General features: G+C 41.2%; 1 protein-coding gene across 1 annotated transcript in view; it reads left to right on the forward strand.

The window, feature by feature from the left end:
• The first annotated feature begins 1,521 nt into the window (after nt 1-1,521).
• Nucleotides 1,522-14,204, forward strand: part of RESF1 (retroelement silencing factor 1) — a 111,987-nt gene continuing 99,304 nt past the window's right edge. Inside the window, exons 1-2 of the mRNA XM_073621867.1 lie at nt 1,522-1,657; nt 6,687-6,804. The gene's annotated coding sequence lies outside the window, so the exon portion shown is untranslated. The remainder of the gene's footprint in view (nt 1,658-6,686; nt 6,805-14,204) is intronic.

Here is a 14,204-nt window from a genome sequence, read left to right on the forward strand (position 1 = left end):
TTATTCGGCATCGGGTGACACCAACCCTAGTGACGCCACTGGCTATGACCCCAGCCATTTTATGGCTTCACAGTTCAGTTAAAAAGCAACTCCACTTTTGTTGAGAAAAAAAAACATTCCACTTCTAGTGATCAATGTACATTGCAAGGATTTTTACTTTATTGCATAGTCCTACCTGTTTCTGCAAAAAGCAGTTTGTTGCCTGCAGAGCGATCTGAATGGGAGTGACTTTTTCAATATTGATCAGCTGATGCATGTGCAGTGTTCTAATGCAGAAAGTTGCAAGATCCTCATCCCTTTAGAAGTGATTAACTCATTGGGAGTATCTCACCAAAAATAACATTTTTGTTGAAGTGGGTGCCAAAAATCTGACTTGTATCTTAGTGCAGACTTGTATCTTAGTGCAGGGTGGGGGTGGTGGTCACCAGCCCCGCACTTACCCCATCTAGGTCGCGAGCAGCGATTCCCTTGAGTGGCGGCTCCCTCCTCCTCCTCAGCGGCCAATAGGATCGCTTCTCCTCTCAGCCAATTGGGTGACGGGTCTCAGGACCCACTTCCTGATTGGCTGGGAGGAGAATCAGGAAGACAATAGCGAATATTAATTCGCTATTGTCACACAACTGGGTGGGCACAGTGCTTTGCGCCCCGAGCCCACCCTTTTTTGAAGCCAATTAGAGCCTCAGGCTCTAATTGTGTGCTTCTAAAAAAAAAAGAAACCCCATTGGAATCCATGCGTCCGGCACCCTGCATGTAGATTAGGGGCCAGGCGCATGGATTAAGGGTGCGGCACCTCTGTTCCTCGTATGGACGGGCCGCTGCTGCATTTCAGAGGAAATTCTGCCCACCAACTGTGTACAGAAGGTCTCTAGGTTGTTATATTGCATTGCATTTTGCAGAAAAATACAGCGGCTGAAGACTGAAGAGGAAGCTTAGCTTAGTAAAAAGCTGTGGTTAACTTGAATATCTAAACATGTACAGAGGAAATGGTAAAAACAGAATTTTTTCTTGAGCATGATTGAGTGGTTTAAAGAAACACAGGTTTACCATAATTACTAAGCACAGTGTGAACCTTAACTCATCCTTAAGTAAATCAAGCACAATGCCAGTATTCTCTACTGATACTAAGAAACCAAGGCGTTTACTTGTTCTCAGAGTTCATGCAGGCTTTGTGGGAGAAGGGGCAGAAACAATTCATTTCTGCTGTCTCTCTTATCTAGAGCTGGACTCCAGCTGCAATTTAGCTGGGTAAAGATGTGTAATCATTCACAGAGTCCATGCACAGGTCAGGTGTGTTTCATAAAATGAGACTCAAAAACACGAGTCTTATATTTCAGATTAAACAGCCTTGTAATACACTGAAATTAAACACTAAAAAAGCAGTCAGACAGTGTTGATTATGACTATTTAGAAATGTTTTTCTAACAAATCAAAAAAGTTCCTTTAAGAGAGAAGTAATTAGGCAACAACATATGATTCAGCCTGTTTGTATTACTGTGGCTTTTTCCGGAAAGAGATAACGGAAGGGAGTTGGCTGTACTTCTGTCAGCTGCAGCTTATCATTGTTTCACATTTGCTGCATAAAGAGACAAGAAGGCGTAAGCTCTCTTCTGTTTTTTTAGCTTAATCCTACAAAATGGACTAGACACCAACTTTGAGAGTAAGTTTCATCCATATTGCTTGAATGCTTTTGCTTATTTATACATTTGCATATTGACCATTGCAAGGAATGTTTTTTGGCTTAGTGCATTTTCTCTCACTTTGATAATGCTGAAATAGGATATCTACATGGGTTGCATTGCTCTTAGTAAGTTGGTGGTTTTCCATGAACATGGTAATTTGATAGAGCAAATAAACTTGTGATTGCATTTTTTGCCAAAATCACAAAGACATCAGAGAAATAAAATTTCAGTTTCGATTGCCCCTGAGGAAGTGGGACTCAAACTACCCAGGTAATTTGCGCCATAGTTTTTACCATTTGCAATTCGATCCTTCAATAAATGGTATTGAAGGTCATACTTTATGCCCAGTTTCAGCTTCGCAGTCAACCAAAGTTCTGTGATCATTCAAACTCATGGGTAGTAGATTGCTTCGTTTCTGGCGATTACTTGCAATTGTGTGTGTCATTCCCAGTGATTTGCCTTTTGAGAAGTAGCAGCGAAGCCCAACCAGTATTCAGTCGCACATATAAGTTACATTATATGTGGGTGTCTAAGCCCCTACCCCTGTTTTGGGAATGGTTGTTCCAGTTTGATGTAGAGGGCCTCTTTTACGACTCTTGCAAGACAGTTGCTCCCTGCCCAAAATGTGCACCTCAGTGCCCTTGAAAGAATGTCTCTTTTCTTAAATGGGAAGAAAAGAGGACTGCTGAGTCCATATCTGCACATTTTGCCCTTTTATGATGGGCCACATGGTTGCCTTATCTCCCCAACGTACAGGTCTTTTCTTTCCTCAGTTCACTGGATTGCATATACAGGGTTGTTTCTCTTTTGTTGGGGTGTTGAGTCTTTTATACGTGGAAGCTTCTGTCTCAGCACGTTACTGAGCTTGAAGAACATACAACATATGTTAAAAATCCTTTTGGGTTTTCCTACTCCCTCCATCACCACATATGGTAGGACTTTCTTACTTTGAATATTCTGCTTCCCCTCCTCTGTTCAACAGCTTTTTTGCTTCACTTTACAGTTGTTTTAAGTAAAGCCCAGTTTAGGTAGCCGTAAAATTTTTGCTATGGCACTTTTGAGATGCCTACATTCTTTTTCTTTAAACTCTGTGTTTGTTATAGCCATTTTAGCCCGCCATGGTAGACTTCTAATAAATTCCAAACTGTGTTACTTTATGTTCTTTTGTTTTTTGGTCCACTTATCATCAACTTACCACAACTAAAGGTTCTGTGTTGTTTACTTGAACAAATAAAATGTTTTTCTTCCTTCATGTACAGACTAACTACAATTGAAGACACTGTTGATTTCATTGTGCAGTCATGATTGGTCTGCAAAAGTCGTGTGGTGCTGGAGCAAAGGTCCAACAAGGAACACAATTTTGGCCTGGCTAGAGATCCTTTTATCTGTTAAGAGTCTTATCCAGTTTCAAATGTTTCCCTAAATCTCAACAGCTTTTTATAGTCAGTATACAGGTGAAAGGATGTGGCATTGTAGGTCAATGAGGTTGATTTACTAAAGGCAAACAGACTTTGGAAGTGCAGTTGCATTCTGCAAGTACAGTTGCTCCAGAGCCTATTAAATGAGGTTAAGCTTCACCTTACACTAGAGTTGCCACCTCATCCCTTTAAACCCGAACACATATGAATTACACAGGTTCTGTGGCTAATTGAATGCACGTAAGGCACTAAGTGAGTTTAATTACCACCTTAATCAGCCACAGAACCTGTGTAATTCATATGTGTTCGGGTTTAAAGGGATGAGGTGGCAACCCTACCTTACACAGACAACCCATTTAGGTGCAAGGAAAATAAAAAAAACAGCAGATCAGTTTCCATAGATCCCTGGGCATGCTCTGTGGCCTTAGGTGCCCCTACTCTCTTCCCCAGCTTAAGGGGATTCTGTTCAGTACAGACATGAGCTGCTTCTCATTTTTTAACATGTTCCGTGCACAAGAGTTAGGCTCTACAAGTTAGAGGAGAGGTTATTTCTGGATAAGGGGACTGAACTCTCAGAATGACCTTCGCCCATTGTGCTAGCTACAGAGTCTATGGCAACCTTGAATGTTGACACCTAAAATTGAGTATGAGTGGTAGACTTTCAGTGCCAGCTGCTTAGTGACTATGGGGTTGATTTACTAAAAGCAAATCCACTCTGCACTACAAGTGCACTTGAAAGTGCACTTGTAAGAGCAGTCGCTGTAGATCGCTGTAGATCAAAGGGGAAGCTCTGAAATTAGGGGAAGCTCTGCTGATTTTATCATCCAATCATGTGCAAGCAAAAATGCTGTTTTTTATTTTCCTTGCATGTCCCCCTCAGATCTACAGTGACTGCACTTACAAGTGCACTTCCAAGTGCACTTGTAGTGCAAAGTGGATTTGCCTTTAGTAAACCCAAGTGTCCTCTTCTCTTCCACTGACATTAGTGAGCACTGAGCAGTACAAAAAACCAAGTTGCTTTTAAACTAACAGGACAAAATATGAGAACTTAGGTGGGCACCACATTTACAAACTCTGTAAAGCGCTGCAAAGCAGTGAACAGAGCCTTCATAAGTAATAAGCAAATGTGGCTTCCCCCATGTCATTATATAATTGCAAATGATACTTAAGCAGCCCATAGATGACTTGATTTTCTTTCCTTCCACCCATGGTGGAAGGAAGGAAAATTGTTTAATTTCCCCATCAACACAGTCAGTGTTGATGGGGGAATGCCTCCCATAGCGCTATTGTGTTTTCCCAGCAGAGGGGGCATGGGGAGCCTTCCCGGCTGGCAGGACGCAATGGTTACTTTCATGGCAGTAATCGCTGGCAGTAATTGAATGTAAGAAATCAGACAGGCTGGTTGTACCCAAGTCAATTGTTGAAGCGACTTGGATACAATCAGCCTGCCCATACGTTGATCGAATATCAGCCAGTTCCTGCTGAACCGGACAAATTTTGATCCATGTACAGCCTGCTTTAGAAAGAAGGTTAACACATATGTTTTGATTGGTTTACAATAAGCAGATCCCTTTTACCTGTTTCTCTAGAAAATCTATACATTCCCTGTTACATAAAAAAAAGAAAAACCTGTGGCTTATAAGTGCCTGCACATACCTACAGCAACTTTCAGTGAATCTCATTGCCTGAATGCTGGACCATTCTAAATAGGTGTAGACATAAATAGCCAGAGTCTGACTCAGGCCACCAGGCTCTACAAATAATTATATCAGCAATATTACTTTTGGGTGCACTGTCCCATTAATGTTCTCTGTACAGTGCTGTGGAAAAAAAATCTCTTAGTGTAAAGCCTAGTACACACTAATAGTTCTTTTTCGTTCAACCCAGCGGGTTGGACGAAAAAAAACTGACAGCTCACAAGGAGCTGCTGTACTAACTATCCAACGTTAATACAGCGATCTCCCCTGCTGTGCTATTGTGTTCTGACAGGGGAAACTGCCATTGGTTGAGAGTGCTGATTGGGAGCCGATCAGCAGACCTTTTTCGGCTATGCCTCTTCGACAGAAGCGAACCGCCTGCAGTACACATGGGCCAAATGTCGGCCGGTTTCTATTGAACCAGTCAATGCCGTCTGAAATTTGGCCAGTGTGTACTAGGCTTGAGTAAATAAGTAAAATAAACAAATGCATTTATCAATTAATGTATTTGTTCCAGGGCATGGGGTAGTCAGTCTGAAGATAATGGGAAGAGTGTGGATAGCACAGTCTAAAAACATTTAGATTAAAAACGGTAAGGGCTTTAGAACTAATCATTATCAAATATATATTTTCATTCCGATGAATAACAAAGGGCAGTGGAATCTTTTTACCCAGAAACAGACTGTTAAGAGAACATGTGACTTGCCTTCAGTGTGAAAAAAACAAGCCTTATATAGAAGACCTTCAGCTAGGATTATTTTTAACTTCTGACTCAAGCTAAGCAAACATGCCAGACTGGTGAAATCACTAAGTTCTGCATTCCAGCTTCATTCTCTATTCCTTCAAATGTGCAGAATACAATGCTTTATTTTATAGTGGACTAGCAGTTGCTGAGATAACCTTCAGAATATTTACTGTACTGGGCGATACTTTAAAGAGCAAATCTGGACAGAAAATAAAAGCAATCAGTGAGCTACTAATATAATAAAGGATAACTAAGCCCAGGAACAGAAATGTAAATGTAGATGAATCATTTTCTTTCTAGGGCATTTTTAACAAGTACAGAAAATACCCGTTGATCTTACCAGAAATGCAGTGCCCATGTCAGTCCTTGTGAGCTAAAGTCACAAAGTTGCAAGAATTGTAAATGGAGTGGATGTTTAAAGACCAGTTTTTCCCCACATCCCCGCCAGGAATGTCACAATGCTGTAGCCCCTTTCCCTCTGAGCCTCACACATTTGTACAAGCTCCTCTCTTGTACTGAAAATGCTTAGTCTGGTTTCACTCCACACTATGAGCTTCTCACATTAGAAGCTGTAGCTAGTCAGATTGTGTCTGCCTCATTTCCTGACCATGCAATACTTTCTCCCCAGATTTATTGTACCTGGTCACCTTTATTCATTCTCTGGATTTCAGTTCAACTAATCACTGAGGCTCAGCATAACATGGTGGCTTTACCTACGGTAGTCGGCATGCAATTAGGATTTGCATAGAAATGACAACTTTTCCAGACTGACATCCATTTATCAATGCATTCTTATACTTGCATGACTCCTCTCGTGATCCAACCCACTGCTTGCATTAGAACTAAGGGCTCTTGAGAGGAGTATTTAAGCAGTGTGCTATGATGTTTTCAGGAAGCTATGTACAACCCCTTTCATCAGGCATTATCTAACTACATTGCATGGAGAAGCAAAAAGACCCCTTGATGTTGTCACTGGGTCTAAAATAAGGAGGTATGTAAAGAAAATATAAATGTTTTATAGAAAAAAATGTTATTAACATGTTAATGAGGGGGGAGGGAGGATGAAGGGTATGACATAAGTAGAAAGAACATTCAGCTTTTAAAGTTCCTGTGATGTTTACTTTTACTTTTTTTCTGGACTTTTTAGTGGTGACTGGCTAACTAAGAGTGTGTGTCATTGGGAAAGTTTCAGGTCCTTGTGACCATTCAAAGAGAAGAGAACTGCATACACCGTTCGGAGGGTAGAGGAGAAAGCTGGTGGTAAGGTAAGTAAGTTTACATGACTTTAATAAAGTACCGGGTGGAATAACAAAATAAGATGTTGCTCCCTCCTAGGGGTAACAGGAGGTAAACTTCTCACCTAGACTCTCATGGTTTCAACTGCTTCCCAGGCAGACAGTGTCTAGATTCAGAATTTACATACCCCAGCTGTTTCCTCTGCATATACAAAGGGGGAGGAGCATCCAAAAGTGTTGGGGGTGTGACTTAGAATCAGGATCTGGGGCAGTTTTTCTGTGATGCTTCAAGCAACTCAGGAAACAGGAAAGATCCTGGTGGCAACCTACAAAATAACTGCCTACAGTAGTGACAAGGTTAATTAGTCTGTAACGTGTTAATATTCTTTAAATAAGTCACAGTTCAAATATTTGGTGTGTTCATGAGAGTTGTGTGTTCAATTCTACAGCAAGATTTCCTAATCATTTTTCACATTTTATTTTTTATTTGTATCAAGAAATAGTGGACTTTTTTGGTCTCTAGGTGGCGCTGTTCTGTTGCTCTTTGGGGGGGGTAAATTGTTTTTAGTCCCCACATGTATGTATTGTATTCATTTTTTAATTAATTGGAAACAATATGCTTTTTTGAAAACTAAAAATACATACCATAACTGTTTAAAAAAAGAGGAAAAAGCAAACAGTAAAAAAAGTTATTATTTAGAATGTATGTTGTCATTGTCATTTGGCAGTCTGTCAAACTCTTGACCGTGAAATATATTTTTTGTGACTACAGTTCTTGAATTTCCTTTGACAAGTATATTGCAGGAAATGTAGATGTTGAAACACATGTAAACTCATTATCATAAAGCTAACCGGTTTGTAACTGATTTTATCTATATAGCAAAAGAATAATCTTAAAGGTAAACAACGTATTTGTGTTTCAGCTGGTCTTCTCCAAATGTGCAGTTAGCAGAGTCAACAGTCAATCGCCATACACAATCCATTTTATGCACCGGCCACATAGGAATATTTCATCCAATGAAAGTCTATGCCATTGCTTCTTTTAGAACACTATGGCCTAAGTGATTAAGGTAGTCAAGTTAAACACAAATTAATCAAAAAAGGAAAAGCAGGGACACTAACAAATTGTAAGGGAAACTATAGATTATTTTTGGGGAGCTTAATATTAACCACTTGACCTCCGGAAGATTTGACCCCCATCATGACCAGGCAATTTTATGCTATTTAGCACTGTGCTACTTCAACCAGTAAATGCACAATCCTGCAACACCTCTTGTGATCCAGCCCACTGCTTGCATTAAAGTTAAGTGCTCTAAATAATCAATTTTCTGCACCGGCCACATAGGAATATTAGATTCAATGCAAGCCTATGTCATTGCTTCTTTTAGAACACTATGGCTAAGTGATAAGGGTAGTCAAGTTAAACACAAATTTATCAAAAAAGGAACATTGAAAGCTTTAGCTATAGAATACTGGACGTATTATGGGAAACATACTACCTAACAGCTGGCAGAAATAAAACTAAACTTGTGGTCAGAAATGCACTAAATACAAACCTATGCATACAGGAGCAAGCACTATAAGGTGCCACTATATACTGTACCTCCAATTTTACTGGCCATTTCCCCAAACTACCTGTGGTAACCAGTTTTCTGAAAATCAGAGCAAGAGCAACCTCTATCCCACAGTGCAAGAACTGAGTTTCTGAGACTTTCAGTCAAACCCCAGGAAATAAGCTGATTTTATACATAGCCTTGAGCCTCTGAAGGCACTTTGAGAGTGACTTTATTCACAGCTGCCAAAAAGAGCTCAAAAACCCTAGTCAACGGAGTGTATTGATGCTAATGATTGAGAAATGCAATGCCTTTATACGGGATTGACGTAGTGATACTTGTTTTTTTCAAGAGATCCCAAGTGCTTGGGGAACACTGATGACATGATGGATAAGGGAATTCTATTTATGGGAGTACAATGCATTGGGTGTTCAAACAAGAAATTGCACAGCTGCGTTACAGATCACTGGCAGCAGGGGTACCAACAAATTCTAAGGAAAACTATAGTTTATTTTTGGTGAGCATATATATTAAATACTTGACCTCCAGAAGATCTTACCATCTTCATGACCAGGCCATTTTTTGCTATTTAGCTATTTATTTCAACTGGTAATTGCGCAATCATGCAATGGTGTACCCAAACAAAATTTATATATTTTTTTACACAAATAGAGCTTTCTTTTGGTGGTATTCCATCACCACTGGGTTTTTTATTTTTTGCAATAAAAATAAAAAATTGTATTACTTTTTTTTTTTTTACTTTCTGCTACGAAACAAATCCAATTAAAATAAATCTAATATCTTCATAAATTTTTTATGTCAATTTTAAGCAATGGCAATGTTTAAATACATTCCATTTCTATGCCATTCTAAACAATGTAACATTCAGCCATATTTACATAATCACTGTAAGAGCCCATGATGTGAAACCCTTTTTATTTTTTATTATAAAGCAGCAGTCTTTTGGGAATCTTTGCAAACTATAATGTCATGGTTGATTGTTTTCACTTGCACCAAAATTCAGGGTGCTGTGACACCGAAACTGTTGAGGCCTAACGCCCATTATCACATCACAGTGCCTCCACCTACTCATGGGGGCTTCACTAAGTATTGTTTTAATATTTGTACAACTATGTATTTTGTAAACACCCCTGATGTTGTGTTTGTTTGTATAACAATGTTTGTAAATTAAAATAAATTGAAATTTTTATCAAAGATCTACTATCCTTTACGGGTACCGGAATAGTCCAATATTTTTCCTTTGGGGAGGTAGGGCTTTGTTGGAGTAGCCCTTATCACACTCTCCCCACTCCTTCTTATATATCATTATAGGATGATGGTACCCGTTACAATCCCCATTGCTAAACTCTTGTGGCAACAACTCTTTGTTTTCAAGGGTATTTGAACTGGAATAGTTGGCAAGTATGAGGCAACAGCTTTAGGCCTCACAACAATGATGGGGCCCAAAGATGCCCCTATAGAGTGTTGAAAGGATGAGTGTGCCACAATGATTATTTAAATCCAGTAAATGTTTTGATTAAACATGATTCAAAAAACAGATAGGTAGCATGTTTTCAGGCTCACAACTTCCCCATCATCACGACTTGTGTGCTTGCAAAAGAATATGAATCTATACTGGACTGCAGTTGTGTGAAAAAGAAAGGCATTGAAACGGAGCTGTATCCTTTCAACACTCTACAGTTGTAGGAGAGTTGTGGGACCCAGAAACACGTCAACTTTCTTTTTTTTTGGATTGAGTTTAATAAAAAATTTTTACTCGAATTAAAAAATGTTTGTGGTGCTTTCATCCTTTCATCGCTCCAGGATCAGACCCTCAGTCAACAGAGAGTTGCCTCCGACCACAAATAGTGTAAAGTTTGGCTACCGTTTCCAGGCAAGGGGTCCAGTGCTTCCATGACACATATCATGACAGGAACTGGGAAGTTTAAATAGGCTCCCTGGTCAGCATAATAGGCTATTGTAACATTAAAGCGGGGGTTCACCCACACCGCCAAAAAAAAAAATATTAAAAGCCAGCAGCTACAAATACTGCAGCTGCTGACTTTTATTACATTGCCACTTACCTGTCCCGGGGTCCAGCGATGTCGGCAGGGGACGCCGAGAACCCGCTCGGTTCTCGGCAGCTGCCGCCGCCATCCTAGGTGAGGGAATCAGGAAGTGAAGCGTTGCGGCTTCACTTCCCGGTTCCCTACTGCGCATGCGCGAGTCGCGCTGCGCGTCCCTAGTGGTCCCCGCTCTCTGCTGGGAGCTGTGTTTTCCCAGCAGACAGCGCGGTCGGGACAGGAAGAAGCATAGACTCCCATGGGAGTCTATACCGGAAGTAGGTGCAAATACCTGTCTTTGACAGGTATCTGCACCCCCCTCCCCCCTGAAAGGTGCCAAATGTGACACCGGAGGGGGGGAGGGTTCCGAAAAGCGGAAGTTCCATTTTTGTGTGGAACTCCGCTTTAATTGTTCAAGTTAATACTGCAATGCAATGACAAGAAAACAATCAACAGTGACATTAAAGGTTTGCAAAGAATCCCAATAGACTGCTGCTTTATAAAAAATAAAAGCGTTTTACATCATGAGCTCTAATAGTGATTATGTAAATACAGATGAATGTTACATTGTTTAGACTGGCATAGAAATGGAATGTACTGGAACATTGCCATTGTTTAAAATTGGCTTGTGTCGGTTCTGTTGTATTAAAAAGAAAAAAAGAAAATACCAACAGCACCTACCAAACAACTTCTAATTCTGTGTAGCCAGTTTTCTGATATAGGCAGCCTTCAAAGAAAGCACAGCCATAACCTTAATCTGCAATGTAGCAGCAGCAACGATTTGATTACCAACTCTGGTCAAGACACACTCCCAGCCAGTTGACTGAACGAAGACCTACCAGCAGCATAAAGATTGGATCATTTCCCACTTACATATCACAATAATAATTGCTAGCACATGTGTATGCAGAAAAACCTGATTCTCTCTTCTTGTGCTGACCCTGTCTATACAAGTCCGTTTGGTGCTGTAAAGGAAATTATTGGCCAGTTAATGTTCCCACTAAAGCCTCCTACACAGGGGCCGAATGCCAGCCAACATTGGCCAATTCAATAAAAGCTGGCCAACATTCAACCCGTGTCTATGCCAGCCGGTCTCAAAGAAGCCAGCTGTTTGACTTCTCTCCGACGAGCATGCTGCAAAACCAGCAGCCAACCAACTACCGACCATCTCTCTCAGACAATGGCTGAGAGCGCTGATCGGAGTGTTCTGGCGGGGGGGGGGGGGGGCATGGGGTGGGGGCATCCCCGTGTCAGAACACAGCCCAGCTCAGTGGGGGAGATTGCTGTACTAATGTTGGATCATTAGTAGAACTGCTGGATCATTAGTACAGTGCATCCAACCGGAGCTGACAGTTTTTTTTCATTCAACTTGCTGGGTCAAGTAGAAAAAAACTAATAGTGTGTACCAGGGCCCAAGTTGATCGATCTATCAACTTGGATACAATTAGTCTCATACATTAATTGAAATTTGACTGGTTCTGGTTGAACTGGATGAATTTCGATCCATGTATGGCCAGCTTAACTAAACACAGCAGAATGACTGCTGTCTCCTTGTAGGAAGTTCTACATAGTGAACTTCAAGGTTCAAGTCTGCTGCGTCTATGCTAGAGATGAGAATAAGGTTCAAATTTCAGACATAACTTTGGCTGTTTGACCTGGTTCACACCTATGCAGGTTGCAGTTTGCATATTCTGGGTGCATTTTGCATTTTTCAATACATGTGTTTGAATCTATTCATTGGGCATAGAGGGGGTGGCTGGAGAGAGGGGGCGGCGCCTGTGCGCCCTTATGGACGCACTGCCACTGCCCGCCGCACGCTATCATATACAGCCCCTCCCCCTTGTCCGGGGAACTTTGATAGACAGATCACCCGTCCCAGGATTGGACTGGTGATCTGTCTATGAAAGTGCCCAGACAAAGAACAGGGGCTGTATATGATGGCGCGTGGTGGTGAACACACAGCTATTGAAATTAAAGCTGTTATGTTCCCCACGCTCTGATCAACCAGGCAACGGCTCTCCTCTATCTTCCCCTCCGATCGCTGGGAGAACGGGTCCCATACAACCCAGGATGCCGGCAGTGCTTGCCCCCTGCTCCCAGGCAGACCACACTCTCCAGTCCTCAAAATCCCCTCGCAAAATGCAAGCAGGCGAGGGAATTTTTGAGGGCTGTATTAGCTTATTTAAATATACTAACAAATTGCAGCCAAACTCCAGCTCACACTTTCCTAGACAGCAATTCATTGTGATGCAAGTTTGAAAATTACTTGCTAAGCTATTGCTAGACTTGCCAGGCTTTACAAGTTTGTTGCACAGTTGCAACAAGTCCGCATTGCTCCAGATCAACTTTCTTTGCAAACATTCTGCAAGTCTGGTGCAAGTTCTGGATCAGTTATGTTGTGCAATAGTCATCCCACCACAGGGGTCACTGTGACTTGCAGGGCTCTTGCTGTGGACTCTCCACTGCAACTTTTGCTTTTGCTATAGAGTTGCCATGCAAATTTGCTACAAATTGGAAATATGTCAACTAGAACTTGTGCTTCAAGTGCTCTGCAAGTCTACAACTTGCCAGTGAAAATGTGCAGTAAGTTAACAGACTTACAATTCAACACTGCCACACATTTGTGGTAAGTTATCTTTGGTATCTGGGTTATAATCATTTACAGCAAACAGTTTTTTTTCCTTTTGGGATAAGGTTTTACATGAATAAATAAAAGCTGAACATTTTAAGCACCCCTGTTAGTGTTAATTGGTTTGTCTCATTCATGTAATTTGATACATTCTGCTGTAGAGCTTGTGCTTTGGAAAACAACAGACTTGCTGGCTGGATCACTAGATAAAACTAGAAAAAAGACTGGAAGACATATGCTCATCACAGGGGACCCTACCACACACACTTTCTCTAGCCTACAGTATTCTCAATACACCCCCATCTGACTTTGTTCCACCAGGACTAACCAAATGGGAAAAGGAGCTGAACTCTAGCCTTAGCTTAGCCAAGAAGCAACAGATACTGAAACTCACACACAAATCCTCCATATGCGCCAAAACTCAAGAGACGGAACTACAAAATTCTATCACATTGGTACAGAACCCCAGCACAGTTGAGTAGATTCTTCCCGGCGACATCTGACCTCTGCTGGCGATGCCAAACGGAAAAAGGAACATTACTACATGTCTTTTGGTCATGTCCCAGACTGACGAATTTTTGGTTGGCGGTCAAACAGACTATACAGAAATTCACAGATTACACCATTACTGATGATCCATCCTTCTTCCTCCTGCACGCGGCAAACATTCCCATAAAAACATACAAAAAGTCAGTACTGCGTCATTTGTTAGACGCAGCTAAGGCATGCATTTCTCTAAAATGGAAATCCAAAGACCCACCATCCATAGCATTATGGATCAAAAAAGTAAAGAAATTAAACACATGGAAGACCTCATCCACACGGCACAAAACAGACAGGAGAAATTCTCCAAAACGTGGCAGCAGTGGAACATGTTTATATACTCGGATGAGGGTCAAGCTTTGAGAGAGTTCATTCTGACTTAAAATCGTTTGCTGCGTGCTGGACGTAAGGAATTCAATAATATTGTCGCACTATAACAAATACTCCGAATGCTCCATGATCCTGGAGACCCCCCCCCCTCCCCTTCCTTTCCTCTACATCTTTTTCACATTATTTTCCCCTCCTCTCTCTCTGTTCTTTTCTGACTATAGGACCTTTCCATATCTTCTTTGGGAAAAAGGAAAAGGGAAGGAGGGAACACATGGGACTGCCTTAATCAAGTCGCCATGATTATGCGAACAC

This window comes from Aquarana catesbeiana, linkage group LG03, assembly GCF_042186555.1.
Source record: "Aquarana catesbeiana isolate 2022-GZ linkage group LG03, ASM4218655v1, whole genome shotgun sequence".
NCBI classification, from domain to species: domain Eukaryota; kingdom Metazoa; phylum Chordata; class Amphibia; order Anura; family Ranidae; genus Aquarana; species Aquarana catesbeiana.